The 25,042-nt window shown below is 48.2% G+C and overlaps 1 protein-coding gene and 2 long non-coding RNA genes across 3 annotated transcripts in view; 1 reads left to right on the top strand and 2 right to left on the bottom strand.

The window, feature by feature from the left end:
- LOC116988697 (arachidonate 15-lipoxygenase B-like) overlaps positions 1 to 25,042 on the top strand; it is a 328,224-nt gene that overhangs the window by 49,641 nt on the left and 253,541 nt on the right. The gene's annotated exons all lie outside the window — the stretch shown is intronic.
- LOC116988701 lies at positions 15,414 to 16,424 on the bottom strand. Its single transcript, XR_004416038.1, has 3 exons — positions 16,292 to 16,424; positions 15,580 to 15,602; positions 15,414 to 15,483 (listed from the first exon to the last, which is right to left on the bottom strand). It is a non-coding gene; the product is annotated as an uncharacterized LOC116988701 (long non-coding RNA).
- Positions 16,772 to 17,799, bottom strand: LOC116988700. Its single transcript, XR_004416037.1, has 3 exons — positions 17,758 to 17,799; positions 17,400 to 17,495; positions 16,772 to 16,819 (listed from the first exon to the last, which is right to left on the bottom strand). It is a non-coding gene; the product is annotated as an uncharacterized LOC116988700 (long non-coding RNA).

The following is a 25,042-nucleotide window of genomic DNA, read 5'->3' as shown; positions in this document are numbered from 1 at the left end:
GAGTTCTTTCTTTTCAGGGGAGGGTGTTGGTCATAAACCAGCTGATGGCCTCCATGTTATGGTACCGGCTGGCTAATCTTGTCCCGCCTTTCACTTTTGTAAATGCTTTACAGAAGAAGCTGGTAGACTTATTTTGGGGAAATAGGAAGCACTGGGTTTCCGCAGCGGTCCTGAGTCTCCCGTTAGAGGAGGGTGGACAGTCCTTGGTATGCGTGCGTACCAAGGTGGCGGCTCTCCGCCTCAGGACTGAGGAGGTATATGTATATAGAGAACCCCCCCAGATGGCACGTTTTGGCCACGTATTTTTTCCGACGGGGTCGTTGTCTAAGGGGGGTCTCGCGGCTCCCGGAGGCGGGCATCAGTCGACCCGCCCTAAGGGGCTTGCCTGTTTTCTACCGGGATGTGTTAAGAGTGAGGAATATGGTTGTTTTCACCCAGCGTGTTGCTCCACGAGGGGAGGGGGATGTTGCGGCTGCGGGAGTGGCCGGTCCTCACCAAATCATGGCGGGTGTCGAGGAGAGGCATGCGCCTAGAGTGGTTTTGAATGAGCTCTTACCCGCTCCGTCAGATCTGCTCATTGGGCCTCGGTTCCGGGATATATCTCGGGCACCGGCTCCACACAACCTGAGCCGCCTTTCGGAGATGATTAGCGTGCCGTTTCGTGACGCGAAGAGACGCTCACTGTATAGAATGTTCCTGCACATTCTGCACCTCCTTGCCTTCGTCTCCCGTCCCGACACACCATGGCGGACGGTGTTACCACCTGAAAGCGGGGAAGGTCCCCAGTGGGGGTCCCTCTACACGGGAGTTGCCCCCCTTTACATTGGGGACCTGGGGTGGAGAGTGCTGCACAGAGCGGTGGCATGTAACAAACTTTTGAGTCGGTTCCCGGACTCGTCCGCTGCCTGTATTTTCTGTGGCGAGGAAGTGACCGCGTTCCACATTTTTATGGAGTGTGAGAGGCTACTGCCCCTGTATCAATATCTGAAGGGGTTGTTCCTAAAGTTCTGGTTACATTTTAGTCCTACGATTCTTGTGTTTGGACACAAGGCAGGGTGTGGGGAGAGCCAAGTGGGAGGGTGGGACCTACCTGTCGGTCTACTCCTGGGCCTGGCCAAGATGGCCATACGCGGGTCCAGGCAGCAGGCGATGGATGGTCAGTCAAGAGTCGGCTGCTTGCCCCTCTTTCGGGCCTACGTCCGTGCACGTGTGTCCCTGGAGGGGTACCATGCGGTGTTCACGGGGACTTTGGAGGTATTCCGTGGGCGCTGGTCACCGCGTGGGGTTGAGAGTATTGTGAATAATGATTGTAATGTTGTACTATAATGACACTTGGTATAATGTAATTTCGTTTTGTGTATGACGTGATCTGTTGTCTTATTTGATGTGTTGAATAAAGTCTTGGAATTAAAAAAAAAAAAAAAAAAGAGCGAGAGAGAGAGAGAGATAGAGAGAGAGAGAGACGCAGGCTGTGTATTTCTCAACTCCAGTGGCTGAGAAGTTTTAAGCAGCCTTTGAAGGATTCTGTCGCTGGGAAAGGAACAGAGGCAGAGGGGCTTCATAGTCTAACTTATTGTTGGACTGTTGAAACTGTGCAATGCTTTAAAAAACTCCTCCATTTAGCGTGAAAATCCCTTGATAATTTTCTACATTGTCGAGGGAGCAGGGTGCGGCTGTCATTGGCGGACTGCCAAGAGTGCCTGGATATCGAGGGTTTGAAGTGTTTCGGTGCCTTTGCTGTGCTTTTGGCACTGATTCTCTGCCCTAAAGTCATTTTGCACAGTGCGGCTGCCTGGCTTAATGTGAAGAAGGTGCTTTGGCGTTCGGCAAGACAGGGCGAGCTGGCTTTTTGGCGTGGACGAGTTTTGGAACTTTCCTTCTTCAGCTGGAGGACTTTGCTTTTTGAGGATTGCTTTGGACTGTGACTGTCCCTGGGAATTAATTTGCTGAGCTGCTGGAGTGCAGGGAGCTGGTTTGTGCCTCTGCCCGGATGGCGATGGAGGGGGCGCGGCCGAAGGCGAGGAGCTACGCAGAAGTGACATCAGCAGAGGAAGCGAGGCCATCTGAACATGAGCCTCATGTTGACTTGGACTGGGACAGTTTTGGTATCTCGGTTCAAACTGGGCCCCAGATGTCCAGGGGAGCAATTACGAAGGCTATGAATGCCCTTTTTGGTAGGGGGGGCTATTGTCTCTTCCGAGCTCGAGAGGGGAAAGGTTGAGATGATATTGAAGAACCGGGAGGCTGTGGCCACAGTGGTGGAGAGGGGGATTTCAGTGGGGGGGGGGGGGGGGGTCCATATACAGGTTGTCCCATGGGTGTCCAGGGTGAGATCGGTTCTCCTGTGGAGTTGCCCTGCATGTATTCCGGATGCGACACTCATTCCACACCTGTCTCAGATTGGGGAGGTGCGGTCTAAGTGCTTTAGGCTCATGCACCGTGGGGGGGGACCCGGAGGAAAAAGGGTTTCTCAGTTTCAAAAGGAGGGTGTTCGTGAAGGTGGGGAAGGGAGAAGGCAATGAGGGGAGTTTCGAGGTGGAGTGCAGGGGTCTCCCTAGAACCGTGCATTGGAGTTGGGTAAAGGCACGGTGTCATGCGTGCGGTTGTTATGGACATCTCCGTAGGGAATGTCCTAATCACGGGGTCGCTGCCAGAACTTCTAGCGCAGCGGCCCAGGAATCCACTGCTGGCCCATCAGCGGTGGCTCGTCATGCCTCGGAGGGGCGGGGTGGAATCGCTGACTTGGCTGGGGCTGCTGGCTCTGCCTCGGTGATCCGGGGCAGTGGGGATAGCCCTTCTGGGTCTGCAGTATCCGCCTTGGGGACCCGGGGCAGCGAGGGCCCCAGCCCCCTACATCCTGAACATGTGGGGGTGGCTGAAGGTGAGGCACAGAGGGCGGGTGGAGAGAAATGGGAGCAGAAGAAGAAGAAGAGGAATAAGCAGAAAAAGATTACCCAAGCGAGTCAAAAGCAGGTGGGTGTGCAACTGCCGAGTGCGGAGATCACCCAAGGGGTGCCTGTCAGCTCCAGGGAGGTCCAGAGTGAAACTGCCGTGGCCCAGCAAGGAGCTGAGGTGGCTCTGACGAGTAGGGAAGGTAACACGTGCGGGTGGTAAAGTGGCTGGGGGTAGTGTGGAGGCGGAAGACCCTTTCTTTATGGAGGTCACCACACCGCCGCATGCTAGTGGGACAAAAAGGAGGATTGGGCCTGGCGAGGAAGAGCAAGGACGTGAGTCCAAAGTAAGGGGGATGCAGTTTTCCAGTCCTTCCACCACCGATGTGGTTGGAGGTCAGGAAATGACGTCTTCTGGGTTGGAGGTTGAGCCTCCGCTTCAGGGATCTCTCGAGGGTACCACAGGGTCAGGTGACGGGGTAGACCCCCTGGAGTTGTGTCCTCTGGGCGGGGGGAGGTCCTTTCGTCTCAGGGGCCCTGCGAGGGAGGTATCTCATCGTATGTTGATCTTGGCTCCCCTGGGGGTGCGTCCTCTGGGTCGGAGGAGGTCCCCTCGTTTCAGAGGCCTACTAAGGATATCAGCACGCAGGAGGGTGGGGCAAGCTCCCCTGGTAGTGTGGACCCTGAGACGGGGGATGAGCAGAGTCAGCCCGATGGAGGGGGGCCGGGGGGGATGGTGTACCAATCAGTGCTCAATATTGGAGCCAGTGGAGGTGCCGAGGTGTGTATTGTACTGCCGGCTGAGTTGGCAGGGGAGAGAAAAAAGACTGGTGGAGAGCCTCTGGGTGTTGCCAGTGGAGGGGGTGCTTTCGGTGCTGTGGAGGTCGGAGTTGTTTCGGGCAGCGACCTTCTTTCGGATTCTGGGGGTGCCAGTTTACCACAGACCCTGGAGGTGCCTCTTGTTTTCTCTTCCCCAGGCCAAGATGTGGAGGGTGAGGACAGAGCGCAGGAGCCCAGCCAGTCAGTGGGCTGCATGATGCGGATAGGGGATTCGGGACTCTTCCCCGGCATTGATCCTGGGGGTGGTGACATGTCGGAGGAGGGGGAGAGTGATGGGGACAGTTTGTGTGAAGGGGTTAGCGAAATTCCAGAGAGCTCTGGTCTTTTGACTTCTGAAAATGACCTTGGTGATGCTGAGCGTGTTGTGTCAGGTGCGAGTAACTTGGCCGATAGCCCAGGAACCAAGGGCGAGTCTCATGCAATTGTTATCTGTGAGGTGCGGGAGTTTTTAAAAACAAGCCGTAGCAACAAGAAAAAGATTGATGCTGCTAAGAACGGTGAGCTGCTCTGTCGGCCTTAGTTGAAACTCTCGAGGCTATCCTTGCCACCAAGGATAGTGATCTTCCTGGCTCTGAGCAGTGCCAGCTTAGGGGCTTTTTGGAGCTCCTAAGAGAGAGGGCTACAGAGCCCAGGAGGAGAAGTGTGAGGATTTCAATTTAATGTACCAGTGCATTCGCGTTAGTTACCCTAAACTTAAACGGGAGTAGAGCGAGTTTTCGCAGATTCCAGCTTTTATCGGTCCTTAGGGAGGGGAAATTTGCAGTGTGTTTTCTGCAGGAGACGCATACTGTTGTCAGTGATGAACCCACCTGGGGATTGGAGTGGGAAGGTGAGGTCTATATGAGTCATCTTAGCTCAAATTCGAGTGGGTGGCCATTCTGTTGGCTCAGAATTTCCTGCCCAATATTATAAAAGTGCAAGAAGTTGTGCTAGGACATTTGCTCCATCTGGCCGTGAGCCTGGATGGCATGCCGTTGCATTTCATTAACGTGTATGCCCCCAGCTCCGGCACGATGCAGGCCGGCCTACTTCAGGAGGTGAGTGCTCTGTTGAGCACTATTGATCGGGGGGGGGGTGTGTCTTCCTTGGGGGGGACTTTAACTGCACACTTGAGGTGCGAGATCGTTCTGGTACTCAATGTGCCCCTGCTGTAGCGAAGAAGCTGAGAGGGTTGATTGATTCTTTTGAGTTGGTTGATGCGTGGCGGGACCTCAACCCAGACTCCACTGCTTTTTCGCGGCGGTCTGAGGGCGGTGGTTCCTGCATTGATCGAATATATATCTCCCGAGCGTTTGTTTCCCGTGTGTCAGCGGCCTCAATGCAGCTGGTGCCATGCTCGGACCATTGTCTGGTGCGTGCGGATTTTAATCCAGCGCGCGCTCGGGCCGGGTGGTCTGCGGACTGGCACTTTAATAACCGGCTGCTGGAGGATCGGTGTTTCCGGGAGTCATTCAGTCGGTTTTGGGTGAGGTGGAGAGAGAGGTAGAGGTGCTTCTCTTCCCTTAGGCAGTGGTGGGATGTGGGGAAAGCTCACATCCGAATTTTTTGTAAGGAATACACGTGGGGGTCGACCGGGCGGCGGGACTCAGCGGTTGAGAAGCTTGAGGGGGAGCTAATGGACGCAGAGTCTCGCCTGGGTCAGGTTGGAGGTGACCCTTGCGAATGGGAAGTGTTTCATGAGAAGAAGGAAGCCTTGAGGAACCTGCAACTTGAGCGTTCCCGAGGCGCTTATGTGAGGGCTCGGGTCCAGATGCTGCACGATCTGGATCGAGCTTCGCCTTTCTTTTTCTCTCTGGAGAAGGGGCGGGGAGCCCGCAAACAGCTCGTGGAGCTGCTAGCAGATGATGGCTCCTCTGTCACGGATCCAGAGAGGATTAGTGCCTTGGTCAGGTCCTTTTATGGATCCCTGTTCTCCGCAGGTGGAGTCAGCGGGGAAGCTTAGCAGGACCTGTGGGAGAGTCTACCGATTATAGATAGGGAGGTGGCCGAACTTCTTGATGGCCCTTTATCTTTGGAGGAGTTGACTCGTGCATTGCATCAGCTCAGGAGGGGTAAGTCCCCCGGCTGGATGGGCTGACGGTAGAGTTTGTAAGAGCCTTCTGGGGTATCCTGGGGGGTGATTACATGTTGGTTCTGGGGGAGAGCCTGGCGACCGGGGAGATGCCCCTCTCGTGGCGTAGAGCAGTTGTTGTCCTGCTGCCCAAGAAGGGGGAACTCCGCCTGTTGAAAAACTGGCGCCCAGTCTCTCTCCTATGCACATAAAGTTTTTGCACGGGCGATGGCAAATCGCCTGGGCTCCGTGCTGTCTCAGTTGATTCACCATGACCAGTCCTACACAGTCCCTGGTCGGTCCATTCAGGATAACATCCACCTGGTTAGGGAGCTGATTCATCTAGCACAGGGAACTGGTCAGTCAGCTGCTTTTCTGTCTCTTGATCAGGAGGCTTTTGATAGGGTAGAGCATGAATACCTTTTCGGAACGTTGCAAGCGTTCGGATTTGGACCGCATTTTGCGGCCCGGGTCCGCCTCTTGTATGCTGCAGTGGAGTGCCTTGTGAAGGTTAATGGTGCGTTGTTGGCTCCCTTTCATTTTCGGAGGGGGGTCCGTCAGGGGTGCCCCATGTCAGGTCAGTTGTACGCGGTCTGTGTGGAGCCGTTCCTGTGTCTTCTTCGGAGGAGGTTGACAGGCCTGGCCCTACCGGGCCCGGGGGTGGAGTTGGTTCTTTCGGCATATGCCATAACACCAGTTATTCCCAGATCCCTCTGTTCACCTGCATTCTTCAATTCCCTACCATTCACCATGTACGTCCTATTTTGATTGGTCCTGCCAAGATGTAGCACCTCACACTTATCAGCATTAAACTCTATCTGCCATCTATCAGTCCACTCTTCCAACTGGCATAAATCTCTCTGTAGACTTTGAAAATCTACTTCATTATCCACAACCCCACCTATCTTAGTATCATCTGCATACTTACTAATCCAATTTACCACACCATCATCCAGATCATTGATGTACATGACAAACAACAGACTGACCGCCGACAATCCCCCCCCCCCCCCCGTGATGGGTTGATGTGGCCCGCGGGCCATATTTTGAAAACTTTTGCCTTACAAGAACAAAAACAAAAAAGTACCGAACTACAAAAAATGATGAGTTTATTATTGTGATAAGTATAGATCTATTTTTTTTAAAAGCTAATAACTTTCTAATGTACTGACATAGTCCACCTTCCCAATGACCGTTTTTTTCGCCGGGTGCCGTATCTTGCTCCGCTCTATGATCTTTGGTCAGCGCCGCCAGCGGTGGGATGATCCTACTCACTTGACGCTCGATCGCTCTTCCTCCACTGGGCTCAAGCCACACACCCTTGTGAGACAAATGTGATTGCTGCCTTCCCTGGTGCTTTTTCATTGCAGTTTTATGTGAGACCAGCGAGCACAAATTTAGTATATTTATACGTGAAATAATTTACCTGGAATATGGAAGGTGTGGAAGGGGTTTACAAACATTACATTGGTGACATACATAGAGATAGTAACAGGCACACGCCCCATGCAGGGGTTGCGCAATCAGAGGGGAGGCTCAGCTCGTTGCTGCCTCACCTCTCATCCCTTCAAGTACTTGCAGCGGAGCTGTGAAAATTTTGCCGTTTTTACTATAAAAAATGATTAGATTCATAAAGAAATGACATTTATAACACGGATCAATGGAAAATCTTTATTTTTATTTTATTTTATTATTATTTTTCTTTAATTTTCTTAACAGCTATTTTTATTGGGAGTATGACAGGTGAGGCTCTGCCTACCCAGCCTCCACTAACCGCACGTCCCCGTTGTACAGTTTGATGGTTACAGGGAAGAAGATTCTCCTGCCGCGTTCTGCGCTGCATCTTTATATTTCCTTCCTAAAATAACGTTTCTGCCCCACAGACCCTGGCTGTGCCCCGCTCCAGACGCCGGTTCCTGGGCCCGACCCTTTTACACACCCGGAGCGGAACCGGAGCAGATTCTCAACCAGTTTTTTCCCAATTCTCGAAGAAAGGATAACGTTTCTGCGTGAATTTATCCCCAGTGAAGGTGTGGAGATGGGACCTGGTGTCCGCGTCGTAAAATGAAACTGTCCCGGACTCGCAACTGAGATAAACTCCCACTTTCCCAGGGATGGTTCGGGCGGGGAGAGGGGATGGATGGGAGGTGAATGCATCAAACTCGTCATCAGACCATCGCCTGATGCTCCAGACTCCAGTCTCCGGGGTCGGTGTGACCAGTCTCTTCCTTTCCACAGACTCTGCGGCGAATCCCAGACTCCACCGCCGACTCCCCGCCACCTCCACCTCCCAGTAATGTCTCCCCGATGTGAATCCCTCCGATCCCAGCACACACGGACTGCCTGTAAACCTCTTCCCGGTGTCATGGAGACTCCTCTCGGTCCGGGTCAGTCTCACCCTCTTCCGATCCTCAGACACCTCGAGCTCCATGTATGCTGTTTCCACATCCAGGGTGACGGAGCCTGGGGGGAGCAGCAGAGAATCAGAGAGTCCCCGGGGGTCGGGGGGAGACTCGGGCAGCGCGGCTCCGGGGACGAGGGAGAGGCCGATCCTCAGACACCTCGAGCTCCATATATGCTGTTTCCACATCCAGGGTGACGGAGCCTGGGGGGGAGCAGCAGAGAATCAGAGAGTCCCCGGGGGTCGGGGGGAGACTCGGGCAGCGCGGCTCCGGGGACGAGGGAGAGGCACAGGCGGGCGGACAACTGAAACCTTGCCCGGGGTTTCGTCCAAAACAACATCGGATGGGGCGGGGGAGGGTGGACGTGGAGGACGAGTGCGGAGAGTGGGGAGGATTGCGAGATTGCGGTGGGGATGGAGGAATGACGCGGGTTATTCACATATGGAGGTGGATCGGAGCAAGAGCATATTGAGGTGAGTGATAATAGGCAATAGACAATGGTGCATGAGTAGGCCATTCGGCCCCTCGAGCCAGTACCGCCATTCAATGTGATCATGGCTGATCATCCCCAATCAGTACCCCGTTCCTGCCTTCTCCCCATATCCACTGACTCCTCTATCTTAAAGAGCCCGATCTAGCTCTCTCTTGGAAGTATCCAGAGAACCGGCCTCCACCGGCAGAGAATTCCACAGACTCACAACTATCTGTGAGACAAAGTGCTTCCTCGTCTCCGTTCTAAATGGCTTACCCATTATTCTTAAATTGTGGCCCCTGGTTCTGAACTCCCCCAACATCGGGAACATGTTTCATGCCTCTAGCGTGTCCAACCCCTTAATAATCTTATATGTTTCAATAAATCCCATTTCATCCCTCTAAACTCCATAGTATACAAGCGCAGCCGCTCCATTCTCTCAGCATATGATAGTCTAGCCATCCCGGGAATTAACCTTGTAAACCTACGCTGCACTCCCTCAATAGCAATAATGCCCTTCCTCAAAATAGGGGACCAAAACTGCACACAATACTCCAGGTGTGGTCTCATTGGGGCCCTATACAATTGCAGAATGTCCTCATTGCTCCGATACTCAACTCCTCTTGTTATAAAGGCCAACATGCCATTCGCTTTCTTCACTGTCTGCTGTGCATGCTTGCTTGCATTGACTGATGAACAAGGACCCCCAATGGTAATTTGAGATTGTTAAAGAGGAGGTAGATGTGTGGGGTGGAGTCGCCATGATCATAGTGAATGGGTGGAGACATGAGTGGTCAGATGACGTGCCCCTGTTTCTTTGAGTGGAGGCTGAGCGAGAGGGAAATGTTGCTTGGAACATGGAAGGAAGCAGAGGTTGAATGATCGGGTGTTAGACAGAATGGGTGGAGACTTGTGGTTGTAGGGTCGCTGTAAGACGTGGGGGCAATGGCGGCAGCCCTGTCAGCAGCGCGTTAGATTTTTCAACTTTATTTTTTTTGTGTGTGTGTTTTAAAGTATGTTTTTAGTGTTTCTTTGTGCGTTTTGTGTGGGGGGTGGGGGGGGGGGGGGGGGAGGGGAAAATCGATTCGGACGCCTCCTCCACGGAGAGGCGGCTTTTTCCAGGTCGCCTCCCCCGTGGCCTAACAATCAGGATCGGCGCGGCCTTTCCCGGAGATGCGCCCGGGGCTTCAGCGGTGGGGCTTCAGCGCGTACTCTCGTCATGGAGCTGGGGCTCGCTGGCGGGGAGCGCTCCGTTTCGCTGGCCCGCGGCAGCCGGCAGCCTGAAACCGCGGTCTGCACAGCTCCAGCTGACGCGGCGTCTTCAGCCCGGGATCCCTCGTGGGGGACCCGGGAGAAGAAGAAGCTCCGAATGCCAACCCGCGGCCAACTTCTACCGCGGACCCGGTGTGGACTTACTTACCATCACCCCTGGAGGGGAGCTTCGACTGCCGGCCCTGCAGTCTGCGGTGCTTCTGGCTGCGGCACGGCGGGAACTTTAAATATTCGACCGCCGGTCTGCGGCCTACACCAACCTAAAGCCGCGGTCTCCGGTGGGGAAGAGCCGACTCTGGACTTACCTGGACTTGTACCTTGTCCTCTTACCATCTGGACGCCTGTAGCAACGGCTGCGGAGGGTTGAGGTCCCGACCACGGGGGTAAATGGAGGAGTACTGGCCAAATGTTGTGCCTTCCACCACAGTGACGAATGCTATGGTGGATGTTTGTGTTAAATTTTTATTGTGTATTGTGTGTTCTTTATCATTGTACCGCTGCTGACAAATTAATTTCACTTGCACTTGATGTGCAATGTGACGAATAAAACCGTATTATATTGTATTGTATTGTAAGAGAGGAGATTCACGGGTGAATTTGATGGGTGTGTACAACTATGAACACACTGAGCTTAAGAAGCAATATATGAATTTGAATGAGGGACTTGATAATGTTCCGCATGTAAGGCTAATCCAGAAAGTGAAGGCAGGTGGGATCGAAGGCTAGCTAGTAAAACGAATCCAAAATTGGCTTGGTGGTTGGAGGTAGAATGATGGTTTTTCTGCTTGGAGGTCTGTGTCTGGTGGAGTGCAGCAGAGATCGGTGCTGCAACCTTTACCGTTTATGTTATAATTTCATGGCTTGGATGTGAATACAGGAGCTGTGATTAGTAAGTTTGTGGAAGACGCAAACATCTGCAGCAGGATATAGGGTAGATTATCAGAACCGTATTCGAATGCAGGGATATCAGATCAAGAGATTTCATGTTTATCTTTAGAGCAAGGAATTTTAAAGTATAATCTGAGATTTAGCTTTTGTTTACACTGATATCTGGACGGCGATATCTGGAACATGCTACAGATGAGGTGGTGGAGTGAGATATAATCACTATATTTAGGTGAGGTGTAGAAGAATAGCGATGTAATGTGGGCAAACGATTAGTATAACTGGGAAAAAGGTGGACACAGACATGAAGGGACGTGATGTCACCTTGGACAACAGTGACCATAATATGGTGGAATTCTGCATTAGGATGGAGAGTGACATGGTTAATTCAGAGACTGGGGTCCCGAACTTGAATAAAGAATACTTTGAAGGTATGAGATGAGAATTAACTAGGTTAGACTGCCAAAATATACTTAAAGTGTTGACAGTGGAGATGCAATGGCAAAGATTTAAAGACCGCATGGATGAACTCCAGAAATTGTTTTCCTTGTGTGGCGAAAACATAAAACGGGGAAGGCGGATGATGAGGGAAGGATAGTGTTAAATCCAAGGAAGAGGCATATAAATTGGCTAGAAGAAGTGGAAAACAAGAGGACAGGGAGAAATGTAGAAGTCAACAGAGGAGAATAAAGGGGTTAATTAAAAAGAGAGAAAAAAAGAGCAAGAAAGAAAGTTTGAGGGGAATATAAAAACTGACTGTAAAAGTTTCTTTAGATATGTAAAAAGGAAAAGATTCGTGAAGACGAATGTAGGTCCCTTACAGTCGGAGACATGTGAATGTATAATAGGAAATATGGAAATAGCAGAACAGTTAAACGAGTAGAAACATAGAAACATAGAAAATAGGTGCAGGAGTAGGCCATTCGGTCCTTCGAGCCTGCACCGCCATTCGATATGATCATGGCAGATCATCCAACTCAGTATCCCATCCCTGCCTTCTCTCCATACCTCCTGATCCCTTTAGCCACAATGGGCCACATCTAACTCCCTCTTAAATATAGCCAATGAACTGGCCTCAACTACCTTCTGTGGCAGAGAATTCCACAGATTCACCACTCTCTGTGTAAAAAAACTGATTGTCTCATCTCGGTCCTAAAAGACTTCCCTCTTATACTTAAACTGAGACCCCTAGTTCTGGACTTCCCCAACATCGGGAATAATCTTCCTGCATCTAGCCTGTCCAACCCCTTAAGAATGTTGTAAGTTTCTATCAAATCCCCCTCAATGTTCTAAATTCTAACGTGTACAAGCCGAGTCTATCCAGTCTTTCTTCATATGAAAGTCCTGCCATCCCAGGAATCAGTCTGGTGAACCTACTCTGTACTCTCTCTATGGCAAGAATGTCTTTCCTCAGATTAGGAGACCAAAACTGTACGCAATACTCCAGGTGTGGTCTCACCAAGACCCTGTACAACTGCAGTAGAACCTCCCTGCTCTTATACTCGAATCATTTTGCTATGAATACTAACATACCATTTGCTTTCTGTCTTTTGTTCTGTCTTCACTAAGAAAGCCACAAACAATCTCTCGGAAATACTCGGGGATCGAAGATCTAGTGCGAGGGAGGAACTGAAGGGGATCTACATTAGTCAGAAAAGGGTGTTTGGTAAACTGTTTCGACTGAAGGCAGAGAAGTCCCCAGGGCCTGATGGTCTGCATCCCAGAGTAGAAATCGTGGATGCATTGGTAATCATTTTCCAATGTTCTCTCGACTCTGGATCAGTTCCTGTGGACTGGAGGGTAGCCAATGTAACCCCACTTTTTAAGAAAGAAGGGAGAGAGAAAACGGGGTAATATAGACCAATTAGACATATGAAAGAATGGGTCGACTGGGCGTGTATTCGCCGGAATTTAGAAGGATGAGAGCGGATCTGATAGAAACATATACAATTCTTAGAGGATTGGTCAGGAGAGATGCAGGAAAAATGGTCCCGTTGTTGGGGGAGCCCAGAACCAGGAATCACTGTTTAAGAATAAGGAATAGGCCATTAGGAGAGATGAGGAAAAACCTGTTCAGCCAGAGATTTGTGAAACTATGGAATTCTCTACCACAGAAGGCAGTGGAGGCCAATTTGTTGGATGTTTTCAAGAGAGAGTTAGATTTTGCTCTTAGGGCTTATGGAATTAAGGGATATTAGGAAAAAGCCGGAATGGGGTACTGATTTTGGATGATCAACCATGATCATATTGAATGTCGGTGCTGGCTCGAAGGGCCGAATGGCCTACCCCTGCACCTAATTTCTATGTTTCGATGACAGGGGAAAGATCCTCCCTGCATCCAACCCACTGAGGCCTGTAAGAACGTTGTGTTTCGCTGAGACCTCCTCCAATACACCCTCACTCTCTAGTAACCATATAACCATATAACCATATAACAATTACAGCACGGAAACAGGCCATCTCGGCCCTACAAGTCCATGCCGAACAATTATTTTCCCTTAGCCCCACCTGCCTGCACTCATACCATAACCCTCCATTCCCTTCTCATTCATATGCCTATCCAATTTATATTTAAATGATACCAACGAACCTGCCTCCACCACTTCCACTGGAAGCTCATTCCACACCGCTACCACTCTCTGAGTAAAGATGTTCCCCCTCATGTTACCCCTAAACTTCTGTCCCTTAATTTTGAAGTCATGTCCTCTTGTTTGAATCTTCCCTATTCTCAAAGGAAAAAGCTTGTCCACATCAACTCTGTCTATCCCTCTCATCATTTTAAAAACCTCTATCAAGTCCCCCCTTAACATTCTGCGCTCCAGAGAATAAAGACCTAACTTATTCAACCTTTCTCTGAAACTTAGTTGTTGGAACGCAGGCAACATTCTAGTAAATCTCCTCTTTACTCTCTCTATTTTGTTGACATCCTTCCTATAATTGGGCGACCAAAATTGTACACCATACTCCAGATTTGGTCTCACCAATGCCTTGTACAATTTTAACATTACATCCCAGCTTCTATACTCAATGCTCTGATTTATAAAGGCTAGCATACCAAAAGCTTTCTTTACCACCCTATCTGTATGAGATTCCACCTTCAAGGAACTATGCACGGTTATTCCCAGATCCCTCTGTTCAACTGCATTCTTCAATTCCCTACCATTTACCATGTACGTCCTAGTTTGATTTGTCCTGCCAAGGTGTAGCACCTCACATTTATCAGCAATAAACTCCATCTGCCATCTTTCAGCCCATTCTTCCAAATGGCCTAAATCACCCTGTAGACTTTGGAAATCCTCTTCATTATCCTCTTCATTATCTTGGTATCATCTGCATACTTACTAATCCAATTTACCACACCTTCATCCAGATCATTGATGAACATGACAAACAACAAAGGACCCAACACAGATCCCTGAGGCACCCCACTAGTCACCTGCCTCCAACCCGACAAACAGCCATCCACCATTACCCTCTGGCGTCTCCCGTTCAGCCACTATTGAATCCATCTTGCTACTCCTGCATTTATACCCAACAGTTGAACCTTCTTAACCAACCTTCCACGAGGAACCTTGTCAAAGGCCTTACTAAAGTCCATATAGACAACATCCACTGCTTTACCCTCGTCAATTTCCCTAGTAAACTTTTCAAAAAATTCAAGAAGGTTAGGCAAACATGACCTTCCAGGCACAAATCCATGTTGACTGTTCCTAATCAGACCCTGTTTATCCAGATGCTTATATAGTATACAGGCCTAGTCTACTCAATCTCACCCCGCACCGCAAAATCATTGTTCCACGGACAAATATTGTCAATCTTTGCCACATTCCCGCGGTGTAAAATTTATCATTCCGTAGGTATTAAAAAATCTAAAGAACACAAGATAATAGCAGGAGGAGTAGGCTCCACTCCTCAGGCCGGCACCGACATTCATTGTGATCATGACTGATCTAAGATGGCATCAATTCCTGTTCTATGTGAGTTCTCCATAACCGCCACTTTCTCGATCCTTCAATATCCATCTGTGTCCACTTTGCCTATTGCCAACAATCTGACCTATCACTACCTTCTGGGGCAGAACATTTCAGATATTCACTGCTTTTCATGTTATAATTTTATGGTATGTATGTGAATGTTGGAGGTGTAATTAGCAAATTGAGAGCAGCAACTTCTATGGTACGCTGACGGTTGGATCATATGGAATCTAGGGTAGTTAGCCAATGGGTCAAGATGTGGCCTGAAGGTGGGAGACAGAGGGCGGAGATAGAGAGTGGCTTTTCAGATTGGAGGCCGGTCAGAAGTGGTGGCTCCAATGTACAATGCTGCTAACTCCAGACATCGTGGAGAGTGAACAAGGTTGTCTCAGATTAAACTGATCACAATGAACTGGGCCAACGGACTGAGGAATGGAAGATGCAGTTTTCTAAAGTTCACTGGAGAGAGATAGCTGCCATAGGAGGTGTTAGAGGCAAATACAATTTATATCGGCAATGTTTGCATGTGTGTTACCTAAATGCGTTATAAACAAGAAGAGAGGAAACTGGACAGGTTTTACATCGCTTAATGGCAGATGCTTCTCTCCACAGTATGTTCATCAAAAAGTGGTGATCAAATGTTTCAATCGGCTAGGCAGCGTCTGTCACTGAGAGTGCTTTATCTTCATCACTAACCCTGCAAATATTTAGCAGCTGGTTATCAACTGAGCCTCAACAATTTTTTGAGCTGCTCTACACAAATATGCAGTGTTTCAGCAAGAGCATGTCCTACCTCATCTTCTCACCAGCTTCCTCCTGCAAGAAATACAACACAAATCTGAGTGGACTGAGATGGGACATCCACGTCGCGGCAGCAGAAGTTTCACACACATTACAACAAGCCCAGAAATGCTCCATTGCCCAACATTTATTGTCGTCATCACAGAGACAGAAATTAGATATTGCCGTCGAGATTCTACAAGTGTATTAAGAGCAAAATAAAAACTACGGGGAGAATATGTCCCTTTAAGAGCAAAAGGATAATTTAGGATTTATATGTCTCCTTAAATGCTAGCGACCTTAAGGCATGTTAAGTGGGATAAATCACAGGGGTTGATTAAGTATATCTGTGAGCTCGATCATTAAGCTGCCGTCAACGGATCGGTTTAAAACCACAAAATTCATTCCCGCTAAAGTGCAACATACGACAAACTTTCCACGTGATCTTTTCTTTCCAGGAGATTTGCCAACTTTTCGGGGAAATATCAAAAAGCCACTAACTCAGTGACAGGATCACAGTAACTCATCCCAAGGAGACTACAGGCAGTGCAGAGATCCCAAAGATTATGCAGGAGGCCATTTAATTTGGGAACAACAGCACTAGAACAGACCGAACATTTACCCAGTTCGGTATTACTGATAAATGCAGCATTTATTTCAGAAATGTCACGAAAATGTTGTGACTGTGTACGTTCACTTCGCCAAACTGTTGTGTAACCCCTCACCTTCGGAAACACCAGACTGTCTTTTTGATCTATCTGTTGTTGCAACTTTAAGAGTTCCTCCTGAATGGAATTTAAATTCTCTTGAATCTCCCCAAGATTTTTCTCCATTGTATTTAGAATCTTCTTCTCTTCCTCTCGGACTTCAGAATTAAGGGACAGAAGTTTAGGGGTAACATGAGGGGGAACTTCTTTACTCAGAGAGTGGTAGCGGTGTGGAATGAGCTTCCAGTGGAAGTTGTGGCGGCAGGTTCGTTGGTATCATTTAAAAATAAATTGGATAGGCATATGGATGAGAAGGAATGGAGGGTTATGGTATGAGTGCAGGCAGGTGGGACTAAAAGGGAAAAAAGTTGTTCGGCACGGACTTGTAGGGCCGAGATGGCCTGTTTCCGTGCTGTAATTGTTATATGGTTATATGTTATATGGTTATATGATATCTGCCAGTGCGCGCTGCTCTTTCTCAGTGACAATCTGGTGCAGTTCAGCAAAGTGGAATGTGATCTGTGACTGAAGGTTGTGTGACTTTTCCTGAGAAATGAAAGGTGAAGATCAATATATAATGTCACTGGTTGTATCGCCATACGACTTTGACCTGTGCATTTTATATTTGCTTTGGCAATTCAATTCTTTGTCTAAATGCTTCTGAAATATCGTGACGGTAATTTTAGAACCCATCAATCCTCTACCCCCAAGTTCTTTAGTAACTTGTCAGTTTCTTTGTTGAACTAAATTAAGGCGCATGTTGCAATCAAAAGCGCTTGAACAATTGGTTGGGAAGAAAGCCAAACTGTAAGAAAGACGACTTTCTGCCAATTCCTTTTCCGTGATCATTAATTCCCATTTATTCACCCGCCACCCAGTTTCCCTGGTATAATTATAGTCATCTATTGGCCATGAACCAGCGTGTATTGGGGACGTGGAATGAATTCGACGTGGTCACAAGGAGAAGGCGTGAACCACACGGGCAGCACCCGAGGTCAGGATCGAACCCGCTCACCAGAACTAGGCGACAGCAGCACTACCTGTGTCACTGCGCTGCCCTATTATTACACTCATCACAGGGATCAAATCTACACAAGATCAGGAAATCGAAACTGGAAAGACTCACCAGAACTCCAGAAATCTTCTGTTTCTGTTGCTGCTCCATTTGCTGTATCTCTGATTCCTTTTTTGTGAGAGACTGGACGGAAAATGTCATTTGATCCTGGGATTGTGATTGAAATAAGATTAAAAGTGTTAGACAATAAAGAACGAATTAAACAATAATAGGCACAAAATGCTGGAGTAACTCTGCGGGAAAGGCAGCACCTCTGGAGAGAAGGACTGTGTGAAGTTTCGGGACGAGACCCTTCTAAAGAATAACATTCCTTATCTCCAGAGATGCTGCCAGTCCCGCTGAGAATAAAAGTGTTAGACTATAAAGACAAGATTAAACAATGATGTGATCAAAAGCGGTTTGCTTTTACCTTGTAGGTTTCAACAGCTTCTTTAACCGGCAAGAAGCTGTGAGACTTGTGTTCCCGCCCAGCTGCACAAACCACACAGATCAGCTTCTTGTCAGTTTCACAAAACAGCTTCAGTTCTTCCCGATGTACCTCGCACTCAAGTTTACTTTCCTTCTCTGTCCGATTCAGGCTCAGTGTTCGAACTTTCTCAGACAGCCTCGCCAAGGCCCGACTACCCCTGAGGCTGCGGCCTGCAAACTCCTCTCTACATTCCGGGCAGGAGTTTCTCCCCTCCTTGTCCCAACTCTGTGTGATACAGGAGCGGCAGAAGTTGTGCTCACACTCCAGTGACACCGGATCGATGAAGAAATCATGGCAAATGGGACATGTTGCCTCCTCAGTTAAACTCTCGACCTGATCTTTCGAAGCCATTTTAACTCTGCCACTTCCTGGTTCAAAACGCATTCGCTTTCGCGCAACTGCTGAACCCCTGCCGTATCGCGAGTGTCTACTGCACACGCTGCCGTCTCGGGGAATGAATGTTATTTGGCTGCAAGTGCTCAGTGTGAACGTGTCCTAGCCGCTTCCAACTAATCTCACACGAGGGAGGGATCGGTTAGATATTAAACAACCCCGAATAGGGCTTGCGGCAGACGAAGGCAGAACAGATAGCTGGAAAGAGAGCAGGAAAGATTTACGAGGATGTTGCCAGGACTCGAGGTCACGAGTGAAAGGGAGAAGTTGGGCAGGGTAGGCCTTTATTCCTTGGAGCGCAGGAGGCCGCGGGGTAGTCTGATAGAAGCGTATACGATCATGGGGGAAATAGATGGGGTCAATGCACAAAGTCTTTTTACCCAGTCATTTAGGGGAATCAAGATCCACAGGACTTATGTTAAGAGGAGAAAGATGTATTAGATATCCGAGGGGTAACTTTTCACATCGAAGATGGTGGGTGTATGAAACAAATTGCTATAGGAGGTAAATGAGGCCATAACTGCATTTAAACGCATTTGGACAGGTTCGTGGGTGGGAAAGGATAGAGGGACATGGGCCAAACGCGGGCTGGTGCGATTTGTGCTGATGGGGCATCTTGGTCAGCACGGGCAAGTTGGGCCGAAAGGCATGCTTCCGTGCAGTGTGACTCTATGACTCCGTGAGGAAGGGACAAGGCTAATGAGGCCTCGGGTGTAACTGACTTGCTCCTGTTGGGCAGTGGAACCCGCCGCCCGCACCTCCGATCACAGCCCGGGATCAGGATGGACACTACTACCCTCCGGCTTCATTCTAATCCCCGTCACTGCACCTGCCTCTCATACACCAGTGTTTAAGAAGGAACTGCAGATGCTGGAAAATCGAAGGTACACAAAAATGCTGGAGAAACTCAGCGGGTGCAGCAGCATCTATGGAGCGAAGGAAATAGGCAACCTTTCGGGCCGAAACCCTTCTTCAGACACCAGTCTTCAGCTCACACCTGCCCTCGCTACAACGGGTCTACCTAGGCACTATTTGCCATTTGCCCTCTTCCCTTGTCCCCTCTCCCATCAGGCAAATGATGTAGAAGTGTGAAAACGCACTCCCCCAGATTCAGAGGTAGATAAATATGCTGGAGAAACTCAGCGGGTGATGCAGCATCAAAGGAGCGAAGGAATAGGTGACGTTTCGGGTCGAGACCCTTCTTCAGACAGTTTCTTCCCAGCGGTTATCCCCCTCAAGCACCCCTCTCGCCCCCTCAACCACCCTTCCCCACTTAACCACCCCTCCCGCCTCAACCACCTCTCCCCCCCCCCCCCCAACCACCTCTCCTCCCGCGACCTGGCCTCTCCCCGACACCCCTTTCGCATCGTACCCCCTCACCTCCTTCCCCCCTGTGACCCCGTCCCACCCTCTAGCCACGTCCCTCTTTATGCCCCTGCCACCGTGCATCTCTCCAACTACGCACGGAACCCCCCACCTCCTCCTCCTCCTCCTCCTCCTCCTCCCTCCCCCCTCCTCCCCTCCTCATCCTCAACCTCCTCCCCCTCCCCTCCCTCTCCCTCTCCCCCTCCTCCTCCCCCGGCCCCCTCTCCCTTCACGCTCTCTCCCCTCCTCTCCCTCTCCCATCTCCTCTCCTCATCTCTCCCTCCCACTCTCCGATTTCTCCCCCCCCCTCCTTCCCTCTCTCCCTCCCCCTCTCCCTCCCACGCTCCCTCCCCTTCTCACCTTTCCCTCTCTCCCCTTCCCCTCCCTCTCCCCCTCCCACCCCAACCTATCAACCCAACACCTCATCCCACCTCTCTCCCCCATCTCTCACTGAGTGTACCTGGACTTTCAGAAAGCATTTGATAAGGACCCGCATAAGAGAATAGTGGGGGAAATTTGGGCACGTGGTATTGGGGGCAGTGTGCTGACATGGATAGAAAATTGGTTGGCAGACAGGAAACAACGAGTAGGGATTAACGGGTCCCTTTCAGAATGGCAGGCAGTAACTAGTGGGGTACCGCAAGGCTCAGTGCTGGGACCGCAGATATTTACAATATCTTTACTGGCGCAATCGATTTAAGTGCAACCAGGAATGGCAACGGAAATGCAGGAATGAATTTTCAGAAAGAAACATTCACAAACAGAGTTTAAAAGCAAGCTATACCATACAAAGTGATGTGGCATAATTTCAATTGCAGTATTAGAAGCACCATGCACATAATTCGAAAATACAATCTTTGCATTCTGTTCTTGTAAATTTGACCGGTCTTGCGATTTGTCCAAATTCAACCAGAGGGTATTACATTTATCTATAGCATTAATCTATTAATATATAATATCGTGAGCGGGTTTATTTTCAGTGATCCAATCCCTTTTACATTCTCCACCCTGATAACGTGCCTGTGTTTCTTCCCTTCTTTTACGCAATATATCAGTTGAAACTTTAATCGCCACCCTCAGCCCAAGAGAGAAAAAGAGTCACGAGTTTTTAAATTGTCATACGTACCGCGACGGAGTTTCTTGCCTTAACCTGACCTTTCATCGATATCACTCCATATAACCATATAATAACCATATAACAATTACAGCACGGAAACAGGCCATCTCGACTCTTCTAGTCCGTGCCGAACACGTATTCTCCCCTAGACCCATATACATGCGCTCAGACCATAACCCTCCATTCCTTTCCCGTCCATATAACTATCCAATTTATTTTTAGATGTTAAAAACGAACTTGCCTCCACCACCTTCACTGGAACACACATTCCACACAGCCACCACTCTCTGAGTAAAGAAGTTCCCCCTCATGTTACCCCTAAACTTCTGTCCCTTAATTCTCAAGTCATGTCCCCTTGTTTGAATCTTCCCTACTCTCAGTGGGAAAAACTTATCCACGTCAACTCTGTCTATCCCTCTCATCATTTTAAAGACCTCTATCAAGTCGCCCCTTAACCTTCTGCGCTCCAAAGAATAAAGCCCTAACTTGTTCAACCTTTCTCTGTAACTTAGTTGCTGAAATCCAGGCAACATTCTAGTAAATCTCCTCTGTACTCTCTCTATTTTGTTGACATCCTTCCTATACTTAGGCGACCAAAATTGTACCCCATACTCCAGAATTGGCCTCACCAATGCCTTGTACAATTTTAACATTACATCCCAACTTCTATACACAATGCTCTGATTTATAAAGGCCAGCACACCAGAAACTTTATTTACCACCCTATCTACATGAGATTCCACTTTCAGGGAACTGTGCACAGTTATTCCCAGATCCCTCTGTTCACCTGCATTCTTCAATTCCCTACCATTTACCATGTACGTCCTATTTTGATTTGTCCTACCAAGATGTAGCACCTCACACTTATCAGCATTAAATTCCATCTGCCATCTTTCAGTCCACTCCTCCAACTGGCATAAATCTCTCTGTAGACTTTGAAAATCTACTTCATTATCCACAACCCCACCTATCTTAGTATCATCTGCATACTTACTAATCCAATTTACCACACCATCATCCAGATCATTGATGTACATGACAAACAACAGTGGACCCAACACAGATCCCTGTGGCACCCCACTAGTCACTGGCCTCCAACCTGACAAACAACCATCCACCATTACTTTCTGGCATCTCCCATTCAGCCACTGTTGAATCCATCTTGCTACTCCACCATTAATACCGAACCATTGAACCTTCTTAACCAACCGTCCATGAGGAACCTTGTCAAAGACCTTTCTGAAGTCCATATATACAACATCCACTGCTTTACCCTCATCAGTTTCCCGAGTAACCTCTTCAAAAAATTCAAGAAGATTAGTCAAACATGACCTTCCAGGCACAAATCCATGTTGACTGTTCCTAATCAGGCCCTGTTTATCCAGATGCTTATATATATTATCTCTAAGTATCCTTTCCATTAATTTGCCCACCACTGACGTCAAACTAACAGGTCTATAATTGCTAGGTTTACTCTTAGACCCCTTTTTAAACAATGGAACAACATGCGCAGTACGCCAATCCTCCGGCACTATTCCCGTTTCTAATGACATTTGAAATATTTCTGTCATAGCCCCTGCTATTTCTACACTAACTTCCCTCAATGTCCTAGGGAATATCCTGTCCGGACCTGGAGACTTATCCACGTTTATATTTCTCAAAAGTGTCAGTACTTCCTCTTCTTTGAATCTCATAGATTCCATAGCAACTCTACTTGTTTCCCTTACCTCACATAATTCAATATCCTTCTCCTTGGTGAATACCGAAGAAAATAAATTGTTCAATATCTCCCCCATCTCTTTTGGCTCTGCAGATAGCTGTCCACTCTGACTCTCTAATGGACCAATTTTATCCCTCGTTATCCTTTTGCTATTAATATAGCTGTAGAAACCCTTTGGGTTTACTTTCACCTTACTTGCCAAAGCAACCACATATCTTCTTTTAGCTTTTCTAATTTCTTTCTTAAGATTCTTTTTACATTCTTTATACTCCTCAATCACCTCATTTACTCCATGCTGCCTATAATTATTGTAGCTCTCCCTCTTTTTCCGAACCAAGTGTCCTATTTCCCTTGAAAACCATGGCTCTTTCCGATTTTTACTATTTCCTTTCAACCGAACAGGGACATAAAGATTCTGTACTCTTAAAATGTCACCTTTAAATGTACTCCATTTCTCTTCCACATCTTTCCCATAAAACAAAATGTCCCAATTTACTCCTTTTAAATCCTTTCGCATCTCCTCAAAGTTAGCCTTTCTCCAATCAAAAATCTCAACCCTAGTTCCAGTTCTGACCCTCTCCATAATTATGTTGAAACTAATGGTATTGTGATCACTGGTCCCGAACTGTTCCCCAACGCATACCTCTGCCACCTGACCCGTCTCATTTCCTAACAGGAGGTCCAGCACCGCCCCTTCTCTAGTAGGTACTTCTATGTATTGCTGCAAAAAAACTATCCTGCACACATTTTACAAACTCCAACCCATCCAACCCATTTACAGAATGTGTTTCCCAGTCTATGTGTGGAAAATTGAAATCTCCCACAATCACTACCTTGTGCTTACTACTAATATCTGCAATCTCCTTACATATTTGCTCTTCCAATTCTCGCTTCCCATTTGGCGGTCTATAATACACCCCTATAAGTATTGCTAACCCTCTCCCATTTCGCAGTTCCACACAAATAGCCTCCCTAGACGAGCCCTCTAATCTATCCTGCCAAAGCACTGCTGTAATATCTTCCCTGATAAGCAATGCAACACCTCCACCTCCTGCCCCTTCAATTCTATCACACCTGAAGCAACGAAATCCTGGAATATTTAGTTTCCAATCACAGCCCTCCTGCAACCATGTTTCACTGATCGCCACAACATCATACTTCCAGGTGTCAATCCAGGCTCTAAGTTCATCCACCTTTCTTACAATGCTCCTAGCATTAAAATATACACGTTTAAGAAACCCACCCTCTCTTATTCTCTGTTTATTGTCTTTTTCTTCTCTCTCCCCTACATTTTGGGTCAGAGTGCTACCATTATCTGCCTCCTGCCTCACACACTGACTGCTAGCTTTCCCAATTTGAGTCCCTCCCCCCAACCATACTAGTTTAAAGTCTCCCCAGTAGCCTTTGCAAATCTCCCCGCCAGGATATTGGTCCCCCTCGAGTTCAAGAGCAACCCGTCCTTTCTGTACAGGTCGCACCTTCCCCAAAAGAGGTCCCAATGATCCAGAAACTTGAATCCATACCCACTGCACCAGTCCCTCATCCACTCATTTATCCTCCACCTCGCTCCATTCCAACTCTCACTCTCGCGTGGCACAGGCAGTAATCCTGAGATTGTTACCTTTGCAGTCCTTCTCCTTAACTCTCTACCTAACTCCCTAAATTCTTCTTTCAGGACCTCTTCTCTTTTTTTACCTATTTCGTTGGTACCTATATGGTACACGGTAAATATAACCATATATTAACCATGTAACAATTACAGCACGGAAACAGGCCATCTCGACCCTTCTAGTCTGTGCCGAACACGTATTCTCCCCTAGTCCCATATACCTGCGCTCAGACCATAACCCTCCATTCCTTTCCCGTCCATATAACTATCCAATTTATTTTTAAATGATAAAAACGAACATGCCTCCACCACCTTCACTGGAAGCTCATTCCACACAGCCACCACTCTCTGAGTAAAGAAGTTCCACTTCATGTTACCCCTAAACTTCTGTCCCTTAATTCTCAAGCCATGTCCCCTTGTTTGAATCGTCCCTACTCTCAGTGGGAAAAGCTTATCCACGTCAACTCTGTCTATCCCTCTCATCATTTTAAAGACCTCTATCAAGTCCCCCCTTAACCTTCTGCGCTCCAAAGAATAAAGCCCTAACTTGTTCAACCTTTCTCTGTAACCTAGTTGCAGAAACCCAGGCAACATTCTAGTAAATATCCTCTGTACTCTCTCTATTTTGTTGACATCCTTCCTATAATTAAGCGACCAAAATTGTACACCATACTCCAGAATTGGCCTCACCAATGCCTTGTACAATTTTAACATTACATCCCAACTTCTATACTCAATGCTCTGATTTATAAAGGCCAGCACACCAAAAGCTTTCTTTACCACCCTATCTACATGAGATTGCACTTTCAGGGAACTGTGCACAGTTATTCCCAGATCCCTCTGTTCACCTGCATTCTTCAATTCCCTACCATTTACCATGTACGTCCTATTTTGATTTGTCATGCTTAGATGTAGCACCTCACACTTATCAGCATTAAACTCCATCTGCCATCTTTCAGCCCACTCTTCCAACTGGCATAAATCTCTCTGTAGACATTGAAAATCTACTTAATTATCCACA

The sequence above is a fragment of the Amblyraja radiata genome, chromosome 28, assembly GCF_010909765.2.
Source record: "Amblyraja radiata isolate CabotCenter1 chromosome 28, sAmbRad1.1.pri, whole genome shotgun sequence".
Classification (NCBI taxonomy): domain Eukaryota; kingdom Metazoa; phylum Chordata; class Chondrichthyes; order Rajiformes; family Rajidae; genus Amblyraja; species Amblyraja radiata.
Note: the sequence above shows the minus strand (reverse complement) of the source record. Positions and strands in the feature narration are given on the sequence as shown.